The sequence below is a fragment of the Stegastes partitus genome, unplaced genomic scaffold, assembly GCF_000690725.1.
Source record: "Stegastes partitus isolate 25-593 unplaced genomic scaffold, Stegastes_partitus-1.0.2 Scaffold2389, whole genome shotgun sequence".
Classification (NCBI taxonomy): Eukaryota; Metazoa; Chordata; class Actinopteri; family Pomacentridae; genus Stegastes; species Stegastes partitus.
In genome coordinates, this window is record NW_007580120.1 from 39349 (window position 1) to 53997 (window position 14649).

Genomic DNA, 14649 nt, shown 5'->3' on the forward strand with positions numbered 1-14649 from the left:
CCCCCTCTCGAAGCTGGCCCTGACCATGCCAGCAAAGGGAATCCAATTGGACAGAGTGGGAGGTGAGCCTGCGGTTGGTAATCACCTGCTGGCTAAAGGCACAGATGGCGCAAACATCAGCAAGATGTTCGTGCAGCAGCGATCCAAGAAGTCTTTCTGACAGGCTGACAGACAAATACAGAGACCTGAGAAACCCACAGCAAGCGGAGGAATTACCGCATGCAGATTTGATGCGAGGAGCCCCGGTAAACCTGGCAGCGAGCGAGCTACCTGAAACAGTTAACGCACTGATCCCTGTGTCGTCTCGAAAGGCAGAGTGTTTGATGTCGGGGCTCGAGGAACGGGAGAAAGCGGGAAGGTTGTAATGATTTAAAATGGTAGATGCTTTCCATGACAAAAGAAACCCGATAAGGCCTTGTGTTATCGGCGAGTTTGACCAGCCGCGGAGAGAATTGAGAAGCGAGGTCATCACGGAGATAACGGCATACGCGCAGACTGATTATCTTCTCCCTCTCAAGGATTTTTGATACATTTCGTCGGTCCTGTGATTTATTTGGTAGACCAAAGACTTGCTTTTCCGTTTCAGGTTTCAGAAATGCACGTCTGAACACGGCAGCCTACATCTGTTAAGATTTATTTCTTGAGCTTCCCGTGACTTCTCCCGACACGGCGCAGACAGCCAATCTAAGTTTTCACCGGGATTATATGCTGATATATTTAACGCTTTTCACAAGCCTGTTAGCTTTTCTCTCTCCACTCTGTATGAGGGAAGTTGGACGAAGTCATTTAGTTTATTGATGTTGCTGGCAGAGATTTTTTATGGTAGTCAAGGCTCCCAACACATCAAACATATCAGAGTAAAAAGGCCCCGGAGACATCCCTCTTCTTGAAGACTCCCCAGCAGATGAGCCCCTTCTGCTCTGTGTGTTACTGCTTGGTGCCTTGGTTTGTCCTTCACAAGAGACAGGTAACACTGCCAAGACCCAGTAATTAGTGCAGATGGAGACTGTAATACTCTCTTCCCCTCCCTGCAGAAATGCCAAGGGAGGCAATCTATAAATTCCTGCATATTAATGCAATTTAAAACCACTCCAGACACCTTGCTGGAGGCAGGTGATAAAAAGGTGAAAGGCAGACTACCTGGCACACAGCTGCTGATATGTTAGTGACATCAGCCCTGTCTCAGCAACTTTTTGACCCAACGCACACACACACACATGCGCACACACACACACACAGCAAAATAACTTCATAATCGGTTTCTTCTCTTCGAAAATGCTCTCCAAATCCTGACCTTAGGCCTTACAACTGGGTCTCTATCAATAATTAAATGGTAATCTAAAAACCCATTTTAGTTGGGTCATCTTTCAGCGCCATTGTCCCCGCTTCTCTTCTTCCTCCGTCTATTTTTTCCTCTTTCTGTAAGATCTAGTTAGAGATTCCATTAGCATGAGAAAGCAGGCTGGTAATTGTCTTCACCCTACTGAGTGATCCCTGGATAGAGGATTAGGCAGAGAGAAAGCCCTATTTCAACTCGGAGCACAGATGCTGCCCGCAGCCACGCACTCCAGATTAGATTAGACTGCAGAGGGATGAAACCAACTGGTAACTTCAAGCAACATTAAACATAAAGCGTGGACAGGAGGTTAAAACCAAAACTTTTGTTCACCTTTCAGCACCAGCTGTGACCCCCCCATTTTTTTCCTTTTTTTTTTTTTCTCTCTGCTTTTTGGAAATTTTCTTTTTAATCTACTAATATGCTTTTCTGTTGAAAATAGGGATTGGGGGAAGGCAGCTTATAGTTTCTCTCGCTCTGATATACACAGAGTATTTAGAGCTGAATCTCCCTAAATCATCCCCCTGGGCCACCCTGTCCGTCACTAATCTGCCCGCCACCGCCCACTCATAAGGAGGTGTCACATTTCTGGCACTCCTCCACGGGATAAGCACTTCAAACACCAGAGCTTCTCCACTTGACCTTTCCACGGAGATGATCGATTAAGCCCATTGGATTTATTCCATAAACAGGCAACCATTACATCAAAAAGGCAAGGAATTTACCTCTGAGGCAAAACTTAAAATCCATATAAGCTTCATGAGGATTCCAATTTTTATTGGCTTTTTCAATCCATTTCTTGCAGCACATTAATAACCACCGAGCCTTTTCAGAGGCTGCTATGGTATCTGAATCACTCCAGTTCTCTACCTGTAATTACTGAAGCAAATCACAATGACAACACAGTTAAATCCAGCGACTATCTGTGCTCCATGAAACTGGTGATGCAGAAAAAACTGTCCATGGCACCTCCCTGTCAGGCCAGTATAAAGCTAACATTTACCAAAATGACTGAAAAGTTGGTCCTGAAAAGTTAAACAGCACAAATATGGTTGACTTTGTTAAAAAAAAGACACACACGTACTGTGTAAAGTCAGACTGGGACGTCTTTACTCTGCTTCTCACCTGTTCAGGAAGCTCTGCGGGGTAAACCAGGGAGAACCGAGGCCAGTAAAAGGTCTACTTCTCGCTTGCAGCATGAGCCATTAAGTTACAACACTGCAGGCTTCCTGTTTTCATGCTTGAACACCTTCTACATGCTTTCAGCAAGGACAAGAAACAATCTCGAGTGAAACAACAGGGAGGAGAAACCCAACAAGACAAAGGGTATTTCAACGACAGAGTGCTTTAAACCACAACAAATCACATGTCACTTTGAATCCCATTTGTGAAAGTTAAGACAGGAAATCTAAACCCAGTTTCACTTCAACAGAAAGAGGGGAGATCTCCCTCCGAGGAGCTCGACTAGACTCCTCCTGTTCGTGATCACAGTGGCCAGCGAGCTCTGTTTCAGCTCTGAGGGACTCCTGCTCTATGGTAATCATATCCTATTTGAATAATGAGGCAATACCGCCACTCCTGCTGCCCATTCTCCCTGCATCCTTGACTGGAGTCTTTGATAGACACTAATTCTAGCTCCATCTATAAAGCTCCTCTCATGCATTTTTAATAGAATCTATTACTTTAGGATTAAATTATAAAAGACTGTCCTCCTTAAATTTTTAATAGTTTGCATAATTGGTATCAGGGCCTGAATGCGAACCATAAAAACCCAGTTTGTACAGGACTGAGCTGCAGAACGAGTCAGGCAAAACCGCACAACACTGTTGCGCATAAACGACACCGATGGCAATATGACTCTATCACATACACATCTACACATCTGCACATGCTCACGCACGCACATGAGAGCATGGCCATTATAGCTTTGGTTTCACTGTCATGGGGAATAAGGTGGTGTGAGCTCTGAATGAAGGGGACAATAAGGTCAGGGAGCATGAGAGTTGCTTTTGGCTGCTGAGTCTCTAAAGGAGCCTGAGGCAGGAGGAGTCACCTGATGGAAACAGGAGACATGAACCAGGTGTCCACAGACACCTGCTGCCACTGATGTCAACTTGCGAGCACAACACTCACCAGGGCAAACAGCAAAAACTACTTAGCAGGTTTACAGCCTCACTTTGTCCCCGCAGTCACTGATAACGGTGTTCAGTCAGCTTAAATGGAAATGTATTTCCCCCCTCTCTGTTCCTGGTTCCAGGCAGATCAGCCATGAGTTAAATGTCATCTGCACTCTCTCGCTCTCACTCTCTGCATCTTTCGGCTCGGCTCTTTCCAATAACAGACAGAGCATACAGGAGAGCAAATGTGTCTGAGGCATCTCCTCTAAACTAGAGCCCCCTTAGAAATCTATGCACGTCACCATCCCCCAAATTAGCACCGCAGGGACACCCTCCTCACCGCCCCCGCCTGCTGGCGGCAGCTCTTTGGCATATCTGTACCGGGGAAAATATTTCACACTGTATGAATTATTAAGTGCGGGGCCAGTGCTAAGCAGTGTGGAGATAGACCAGTTATTCACAGCTCTATTGGGACGGATGCGTCGGAAACCCGGGCCGCTCGCCTATCAGATCGTTTGTCACGAGCAATAGACAATTTACAATGAGAGAATTTTTCAATTTATTCATTCTGCTGTCACTGCAGTTTTCTACCTCCACTCATTTCACTCAGCAGCCCCCTCCTCCTTTAACTCCGTCTCATCTGGTGAGGGGGCTCCATCCCATCCAACCAGCCGCCTCCTTCTCAGTCTGATACTGTTGCTCACTTTTGCTGAGTCTTTTCTAAGCCTGAGGAGAAAGGTGGGGGGTGAAACACGTGTACAGGGGACCCGAGGAGAGCGATTCTGCTACTTTAATCATCTTAACTGGGGTAAAGGTGTGTTGGGGACATCCTGTGACAGCTGAGGGGTTCAGGCCCTGGTGATGAAGCAGCGGCTGTGGCTCTGTGATAAAGGAGACGTACAGAGAACCAGGGATGAAGGTGCTCGCTTGTGCCTCTTCAGAACTAAGCTCCTGGCAAGAGTTGGATCCCCCATTAGATACAAACAAAAGAAAGAGTTAACTGAATTAAACGGCAGTTGACTTATTTACACTGCAAAAAGCAAGTCAGGGCATAAGAATGACAAAAGCTTATAGCAGCCAACTGTCTGGATCTGTATCGCAATAAAATAATGCATTTTCAAAAACAAAATCACCCCAACTGCAGGTTTTTTAGCTGATGGGAATTTTATTCAGGAGAAAGAAAAGGATCCCAGAGGGCAGGATCCTGCTTATTTTCACTTAAGAGGAAATGCCAAATAACAACTCCCACGCAGATAGACAGAGGACCTCAGCACAAATGTCTGGCAGACTGCAATTTCAACATTAATTACTGAAGGTGAACCAGCTGTCAAAACAGCCACAGATTTCGTTTTTGCTCACAAATACCTTCTGTTAAAGAGGACGAACCACAGAACGGACCGGCCTCAAAAGCCCAAAAGCAGCGCTCCACCACCATTTCAAGAGAACTCAAATTCATGAGAGACAAAACACAGATAATGTTTTCAAAGGTCTCTTTTTTTTCCCTCTCTAAGCTGAATATACAAGAGAAATAGAAAATGACATCAGCAGCTTTGTTGGTCTAAATGCTCGGTGAGAGCAGTTTGACCTGTAAAGCAGCCCAGAGTGTCTCTGTATCTGTGATGTCCTTTGAAAGCCTGACGCAGACGGGTTGCACTGAATAGGTCTTGATGTGAAAGGCAGAGATGTTAGATAAATGTCCTCACAGCCAAGGCCTCTGCCCTCGTCCTGATGATGCATTCTTATACTCAAATACCCACTCCCCCTACACACACACACACACACACACATACACACAGAGAAACGCGGACTCGGAGTGCCAACAATCCCACTGAGGGCAGCATTTGTTTAGGGACAAGGTGACCCTGTTGCCTAGGGGCCTGTGAACAGGCACAATGAAGGCCTCTCATCCTGCACACACCCAGCCGGCTGTGTTGGGCTGATGATGGGTGGAGGGGTGGAGGGTGGGGTGTAAGAGGCATCACAACACCCTTCCACTGCAGTTTTAAAACCCTATTCAGGAAGCCCCCTGAGATAGCTCCATTCACACCCCGCACAGACGGCGCAAAATCCCCGCTTGTAACCCAGAGTCACGCAGTCAACAGATGGAGCAGCTATTGAGTAAAGGATCGCGCCGGCAGAGGCGGCTCCCCATCCATCCCCGCTGGAAACAATGGGGCAGCAGGTCAAGAGTGCTGTCTCCAGGAGGAGGGTTCAGGGAGGAGGGGCATGCTTTGACACAGTCGAGCTATGCGAGCACTTTGAAACTGGAGGAACTGAGAGAATCTTTTTTGGATGACGGGCGGAGGAGGAGGAGGAGGAGGAGGAGGAGGCTCGTGGCTGCATGCGAGGCGCTCGGGCTGGTTGCCGGGGATCAGACTCAGGTGGAGAAGGGGATTGTGTGTGAATGTGGGACAGCAGTGTTTGTGTTTAACCTACAAACAAGAACAAAAAGACATCCCTACACACACACATTTGCACATTCAGAGAATATACACAGACTCGAAGTTTAACGCACATTTCAAGGACCAACTGTTACAATCATGCGTCTTTGTGCACAAAAAGCTGCACATAAAGCACACAGAACTTTACTGTTGATAAAAGCGCCGCGATGAGGCTACACAGACAGAAAGGAGAGGAAACCTTCACCACTGAGAAACAGTTGCAGTGCCCTGAGGACATTTTTTATTATTATTTTTTTTAATAAAACACTGAAGTAGTTACCGTTTAAACTATTACAAAACTAGGCCACAATTCCTTCTAGTTTTTGAAGCACATAATTACAAAACAAATACTTCATTTGAATGATTCCTCACTTTTCAAACTCAAGATTTTCTCCCAGAAGCATCACATGAGATCAAAGGAAAGTGCCGCTGATGTTAAATTGTTCTGGATTTGTTGTTAATGGATTGATTTTGGAGTTTTCAAAGTGGAGGAGCAACTGCGAGCCACAGAATGGACAGCTATGAATAGCAACACGCTCAATCGCTCACGTGTGTGCGTGCATGCACGAGTGCGTGAGCACACAGATGATCACAAAGCAGACATAGCTCGCTGTAGGGGAAAGTATATCCATTTCCATTGACCAGCAGTCTTGCTATCATGTGGCTCTGACCTGGGAGTCAATTAGTCATCTAGGTTGCCCTGCTTCACTGGGTTTCCATGGTCAGAACGGAGACAAAGATACGAGGAAGGATATGCAGCGATCCCTTAACTTCAGTATCTTTATAAGGCATAAACATTCCTGCGACTACGACGCCAAATAGTGCCGCCACATGTTCCTCATCCTTGAAAGGTTTGGTTTATGGGGCTATTTTGCACAGGAAGGCACTCATTACAAAGCAGAGGGTGTCAGGAGCATTGCAGCAATTCTCCATTAACAACCACTTGACAAGAAAGTACAGAGACTCAAAAAAAGACTTCCTACCACTCGGGAAATATTCACAAATCACACCTAATTAAACACAAAAGCCTAGTCCACAAAATCAGCGCAGAAAGCCTTTTTAAGATCGAGGTGAGAGAGAGTGTTTTTCTGGGTTGTGAGAAACATGTGTGCAAGGACAGCCTTGTTTCACTCACATTTGTGTATCCTTCAAATAGATTTTAGACTAAGTACAGTGGGACAAAGGCTTGAACTGTTATTCTACCGTATAGGTCACATCACAATACATCAATGGTTTGCCATTTCAGAATATGCTGCCGTTATGCTATTTGAGTCCAGAATTGAAAAAAATTAAACCTATTCCAACCACACTGAAAGGGATCAATAAGTGCATAGAAAAAGAAAATGGCCATAAACACAGAGGCTTTTATTCAGAGCACCTCGATGCAGATGAAAGCACAGAATGCACCTGGAGAGCAAAGCTGAGACAACAGAGCCCACAGAGTTATCAGGTGAGTCCAGAGAGTGCTAGCTATATTCAGACCTCAGCACCATCTATCTCCACAGCAGCTATTAGATTTCTAATATTGTTGGTTTTAAGGAGGCTCGGCTTTCCTGCCACAATGAGACAGCTTCAGCCCCAGTTGCCCCCTTTTTCCTTTGCAGTGTGGTCCCACAAGGTCCTCTTGGTTTTCTGCAAACAATACTGCTGGGCTGTGGCCCTTATTTAAAAGATTAATAGGATGCTGTCTTGGCAAAGAAGCAATCAGTGAGGTTTCTGTGACAGCAGAAAATGTGTGAAAACAAGGCAAAGAGGAGAGACCATTGTCACGGTTACCAACTGGCTGCCGCAGCTCAATTGAGATAGCTGTGGCTTTCAAGCCCAGCTGTCAATCACAGCGGCAAGCATCAATGGGGTAAATTTGAATGATAAAACGATAAGTCATGAGCAGGCGATTTCGCTGTCATCGGGACAGGGGCTGTTTGAGAGTAACTGAGATTTCACTGCAGCCATATGGAATTTGGTTTTGCATGGAGTTTGCTGGCTTCACCCCTCAATCATGACAGAATGTGTAATCACCAAATGTCTTCCTCTCAATCCCTGTTACAATTGGCAGCACAGTGCTGCCACTAGAGATGGGGGAACAAAATGGAAAGCTGACTAAAAGACAAGCTTTAAGTGACACTTAATTTGAGATACCCAGCCATTCTCTCAGCTCCAGTAAACAGGATCCATCAAACTTCGCCCACAGCCTGTATGACTCTGCAGCTGTCTGTGGGGAGAAGCACGGTACGCCTGAGAGGCCCTCAGTTATCAAGAGGACTGATAAAGAAATCAAGCCCTTTAATAGTTCCTAAAAACATCCAAGAAGAAGCAGAGGAATGATTAGAGCACACAAATTTCCTCTCATCCACGTCTACAGGAAGACAAACCCATCAAAAAAACACAGGGAGCTCAGCAGTCTAATGGTTAAGGCGCATTTCACATAACTGTAAAAATCCACGGCTCAACTACCAGCCGGGGTCCTTCGTTACATGTCATTTCCTTCTCTCTCTCTCCCCCCTCCTCGCTTTTCCTCTCCGTATCTCGACTGCCATCACATGAAGGCAAATATTGCCCCAAAAAAATAAGCTTTAAAAAAAAACATGCACGACAGAAGCTAATGACAGCCTCGGAGAAGATGACAGAGCGGAGAAAAACACAAGTGAGCTGGTGAAGAAGTGCGAGAAAAACACTAAACAGCTGCTTTCTCCCTTCTTCCCTTTGCTCATCCCAGGAGAGAGTCCCATGCGATCTCCCTGATCCTAGTTTGTGGCTGACAGAGGGGACCGCAGCTCTGTTCATCTCCCGAATCACATGGTTGTGCCCCCCCCCTCCGCCGCCGCCGCCGCCGCCCGCCTCACCGTCGCTCTGCTGCCAGGAGGGAAAGATGGCAGGGAGGAGGGAGCAGGAGTGGGGGGGCTACATCAAGGAGAGACTCTCCCAGTGGGTTCTCGTCAGTTCCAGGCCATTGCACCTTGCTCGCTGGGATTTTGTTTACACACACGTGCGCGCACACACACACCCATACACTGGTATCCACGCGGAGGCAGATGACTATTAATGGGGACGATAATGTGCTGTGGTTTATTTGGCTACACGGTCACATGTTTTGTTTTTAGGAACTGTTGTGACAATATGAATCGCTTCAGTGACAGATCACTGGAACCTGATGACAAAAAATAACAGTCTGATGCCTCGCAGGGCTTATTTAAGTGGCACAGGAGCAGATAACGTTCAATCAAAACCCAGTGATACGGTTGATGTGGTCAGTGGTAATGTGTAGCCAAAAGGCCTGACACACTTCCACGGTCTATGGGGACAAGCAGAGAACGGCAGGCTGCCCTTGTGCGCTCAGTTTCTACAGATGCTGCCTTGGAGAGCGGCTGACTGGCTGGCTGCGGTGACAGCTGGACAGCTGTTCCTATAGACGCAGCCACAGAAGCATGCCACGGAGATGGGGGGAGCGGGATAGTGATGTATGTTTAGTTTATCTGTATGGAGTTCCCAGGACGTGCAAAGCTGTCAATTTTAGCAATGGTGCATGAGCCTGGATAAGGAAAGATGGCACCGAACAGGATATGGGGAGAGAGCACAGATGGGCAAATATCAGACACGGCTGATGTTTTTTAAAGAAGCTCCAATAACAAAACAGATTTTTTATTTTTTTTTGTAAGCTGTAATTGTAATTTGTCAATCCAAAAAAAAAAAAAGAACAAATGCACCACCAACTGGCAACACGAGCGCCAGTCGAAACATTTAATTTGATCCACGAGGTCTGTTTGAGCAGCCGCGACTTTTTATCATCATAAACAAGTAAAAGTTTAATATGAACTTCACAGGGAATTTCAAATTAATTTTTTACTTCTTCGTAAAAAAGAGGGAAGGGGGAGAAAAAAAAAAATCTATTTTCAAAAGCACAGAGGATAATTGGCTGAGCATTAAAACGACTCCGGACTTTGTGCCAACATCAGTGGCTGCTGGTGATGAAAGGCAGTTTAAATTGGGGTCATGTTCAGATATTATACCTTTATTCTGGCACTTAAAAACACAGTTGCCCAAAATTATCGAGACCTGCGAGAGAACAGTGCAGATCACAGTTTATAGAGCAGCATCCTGGCTGAGCACTAAGGAGGAAAAAAAAAACTGCTGAAAAAGAGCTGAAATGTTGGAAAACACTCAGCAGTATTAAATGTTGTCACCTGCTGAATAAACACACTGCAAATCATGAGTTAAACAGCTTGGATTGATTCCAGTCACTTCTGCCAGAACTCGAATTTGTCGTAAGCAGGCCGGGCTATTCATTATGCCAAAAAAGGTCAGCAATTTGTTCAACTCAATAAAAATGTTAATAAAACTAGGAGCTCACAAGAAGCAGCGCTCGTAGCCTCTGGTCGCCCATCAAAAAACATGAATATATGAATGTGTGTGTTTGCGCCGTGCATCTACTTGTGTACCATGTTGCAACTGCAGCATTACGCAGGTCAAAGGTTATACAGCAGCAGCTATCCAGCAGGAAATATAGCTTTGGCCTAGTCGTAATCCCGGTCAAACTCCACCAACAAAGTAGATACAAACACTTTCTGACAAACACACACAAGCACAATTTTGCTTTCCACAAAAGCGAGGCGTTGATAAGCACCACAACACACACACACAAAAAAAATCTCCCAACTCCAGCACGCACCCTCATCCCACTCCGCTAAATAAATGAAAAGACCCATTATAATTATATATGAAATCTTTTAGAGGAAAAAAGTGATTACTGAGGATGCAAGTCTGGGAAGTGGGTGGGGGTGGGTCATTGCTAAGCAACCAGTCATTATCCTCCAGAGTGGAGCGAGGTGACCGGCCATCCGTCTAACTCCGGTGGCTCGCCTGGCTCCTGTGCAAAAAAAAAAAGAAAAAAAAAGAAAAAGAAAAACCTCCCTCCTTTTCTCCGCCACTCTCTCTCTCCCTCTTCCTCACTCCCTCGCTCTCTCTCTCTGCCGTCTCCCCGTCCGAATACAAACAGAGATAAAGAACGCTGCAATCGCTCTTGACACACAAATAGGTTAACACAATAAAGCCGGCTTTGCCTGGCTCACTCGAGGGAGGAAAGCAATTCCAGCAGCAGGCAGGAGGTAATAAAACAGGGCTACGAGTGTGTATGTGTGTGTGTGTGTGTGTGCGTGTCTGGGAGTGTGTGTGTCCATACATGTCCTCATGTCAATGTTCCTATGTTTTTGTATGTGAGTGGAAGCAGGCACAGAGAAGCTCTTTGGCCTCAGGGCCTAATATCCCAGGGATTTTCAACCCTTTCTTGACACAAATAATAACATGGGAGAAAATGACGGAAATTCCAGTGCACTCCTCCATTTAGATTAAGGAAATGGTGGCTTTATATTAACAATACGGCTGACCTGCACTAGCCCTATACAAACACATAAACATTTCCCTATGGGTCATATGCTGCCTCTCTTGTAAATGGTCTCCGGCTTGGTTTAAAATTCAACAAGTAAATTGAATGAGTTTTATCTGTGCAAGCCTCAGCTTACTCTCCCTGATGCGGCTGCCAGGCCTGGCAATAAATGATAAAAATCTCCAGAGTTTTATTAAATCGTGTTGCATTCACACTGAACTCAGGAAAATGGTGAGGTGGCTTCTGCAATTACAGTCCAGACCAGACAACATTGTTTTCTCCAGTCAGTGGAAATTTCATTACCTTACAGCAACCGCCTTAGAATTGGGTAATAGCCTCTTTTTGTCACAGGCACAAACCGTCTGTGGGAGGTGTGACACCCCATAAGTGTTATCCATTTTCAACAATATGCATGGAGCCACTCACTGTCTGTATGCCGGTCAGCATAATGTGCACCATTATTAGTGATATGGAGGAAGTGAATGGACAAAATAGCGGTCAATAGCTAATTCCTGAAATGACTGTAGTGTAATCAAAAGCATTGAACCTTGATGCATCCATGCAGCTGACGTATCTGTCCTCAGGCTACACATGCCCCCTTCTCCCGCATGTCAATAACCAGAGAGAGGCCTCGCACATTTGCCTGTGGAAAGACCGAACTGTGAAGAAACCCCAATTAAAGCTTCTGGGAAAGTTTCATATGTTTGGGTCGTACAGGACAGCCATTTGTACGCGTCAATCAATTCCCCTGCTTTTACCCGCTGTTCCCTCAACCAGGTAATCAAACAGCACAGATGTAAAGTGGTGGCCATTGTCAACAGGGAATAAATTACCAAAGCATGAAGAGAAAACATCTTATCTGTCTGATGTATTTCCTGCTTCTGCAGAAAGCTACAAAGCCCAAGGGAGAGCAGTCAACCAAAATGCAGGGAGATGGAGATTAGCATGATGTGCAGTTCCTTGTTCCATTAAAGTTTGATCTTCCTCAATAGCCGAGGAGAATCAGATATCTCCCATTCAAGATTAAAGCCGACCAGCATAGAGGGAGAGATTAATCAGAGGCCTGCATGAGATAAAAACAGCCTTGCTTCTGGCATGGAAAACAGTGGCAATAAAGAGTTCAGCTGATAATGTGAAACATGGCGAGGCACAATAGCAAATCAAACAGCATGCACGGGCCTCCAAAACAAATCAAAGTGCCGACTAGACTGCGATACAGTGGCTGAAGAAGTACAGCAGAGGCTGATCTGATAGTAACCAAGGCCTTCATTTTATTACTGGTTAAGGTTGGAGAGGGCACGCTGAGGATTTTCCCATGTTGCTCTCTGTCGCCAGGCTCTCATTCCCTCTCCTCCTCTTCTCCTTGAGATCAATGGCGCTGGGGTGATTTCACAGCAGCCTGCACTGTCACCCAGAACAAATCAATGTGACCATGAGGAAGGCAAGAGCGGCATTGTTTTTAAGGAGAGCAAATTCGCTGTTGGAGAGCTTGTCAGATTTGCTTTATTCTCTTTCTTCCCCCAAGAACTCTTTGGAAGGAGCATGCCTCCCCTCACTTTTCTGGCTGGGTTATGGAACAAACTATAAACTGCACAGCACTCAGGCCGTCCATACTAGTGTACTCATTAACCGCATATAAACTGCACAGTTCCTGTTGACTATATTTTACATGCGCGAGAGCATTTTCAAAGAAGGAAAAGAAAAAAATGGACCAGCCGCCCCTAACCTTTCCAAATGAAAGACTATACATTAACCTCAAGGCCTGGTGAGACGTGACTTCCATTCAGCCTGACAGGGGGTAAGAGGGGAAGAGAGGGAGGAGGTCGGGGGATCGCTGCTGTCCGTCATGCACTAAGTGGCTGCAGATAACCCTGATGAGGAGCTGCCAAGGTTTCACGAGGAAAGCAGTGGTCAGGTAAACCTTTGACTACAGTCAAACATACCTGGAAAATCATCAGCGGAGTAATGGGGAGAGAAACACGCACTCGCTAACGTGCGCCGCTCATCAGGAGCCCTGCAGGAGCGCACATATGCAATCACATAGTCGATTTCAGCGTCAAGCGAAAACACACTTGAATTAAAATGCTAAAGCTCCGGTTCATGAAAACAAAAAGCCGGCACTGTATATAAAATTGCAAACAATTTACTGCCACACGTCAGTCAATTTAAAGATGTTTGTATCCATTTGTGTGATACAAACTTAATGCATCATATTGAGTAAGAGGATTCTGGCGTCACTTGTGTCACACAAGTATTCACTGAATGAAATATATGTCTCATGATTTAATCAGCTTTGACAAGGTCGCTCTCATAAACAGGCATTTCCCAGACTGTATATATATATATATATAGTTAGTAAAACGTTGACAACTGGAAACCAGTTGTTGGCCAGGATAGAACCTGAATAATTTACAAGTCTGTGTCTTGAGGATTTGACCGTGACATTGTGGAAACATCAACAGACCAGAGACAAACTGAGAGATGCTCATCTGACTTTGCCAGTACAGTTAATAAGACTGAGGGTCAGTCATTCAATGCCAAAAGAGTAACTGTTATGGTGTGTAGTTTATCAGTAGCCACAAAACCAGGTGACAACATGAAGCAGAACGCACCGGTAGTGCTACCTGCAGACACTAATGCCAAAACACACAAACACAACCATTCCGGCTAATGCTGCCCGTCTGATCCCATCAACACCGTCATCTCCGCTGGAAAGCGAGCATCGCTTTTTACCTGTGTTCATTCACACTGACTGGCTGAAGGGTGTGTTTGTTTCTCTACAGTCATTTGCTTTTGTTTTATGTTCCTCTTTTCATGCTCTGTTGCCACATCTCAGGCACTGATGTGCAAGACAAATCTCGGCACAGGGACAACTGGCTTTATATCAAATCATGTAAAACTGCAAAGTACAAGAAAGGGCATGTCTCTTTTGTTTAGCGGCACATGAAAGGTGTTAAAACAAGGACTGTTATAGACTTTTCCTGATATGAAACACTTTGATCAGGTACCTAATGAGCTGCTGTTGACATGACTTTGAGAAAAAAAAACCTTCCCGTTCCTTTAAGTGTCCGACGATATTTCCAGGTAGCTTTGTGCTTTTCTATGATATCAGCTAATGTAGAAATACATGTCTTTTCTTTGACAGGAGATGAAAATGTTTTCCTTTTTTGTTTTCATCTACACCATATTATTCTATAAATGGAGTCTGTGGACAGTAAATTGGTTTTTAAAATATCTTTTCATTTGCGTGAATAAAAAGCTGCACTTTCAGTAATAAAGTCCACACAAGAATGGGCATGCAGGCTTAGAGGGGTTGGAAGATCTGGAGTAACACACACACACACACACACACACACACACACACACACACACACA

The 14649-nt window shown here is 45.3% G+C and overlaps 1 protein-coding gene across 1 annotated transcript in view; it reads right to left on the reverse strand.

Annotated features, from left to right (window-relative positions):
• fam222aa (family with sequence similarity 222 member Aa) overlaps positions 1 to 2534 on the reverse strand; it is a 33095-nt gene extending 30561 nt beyond the window's left edge. Inside the window, exon 1 of the mRNA XM_008305043.1 lies at positions 2462 to 2534. The gene's annotated coding sequence lies outside the window, so the exon portion shown is untranslated. The remainder of the gene's footprint in view (positions 1 to 2461) is intronic.
• Positions 2535 to 14649: the final 12115 nt, after the last annotated feature.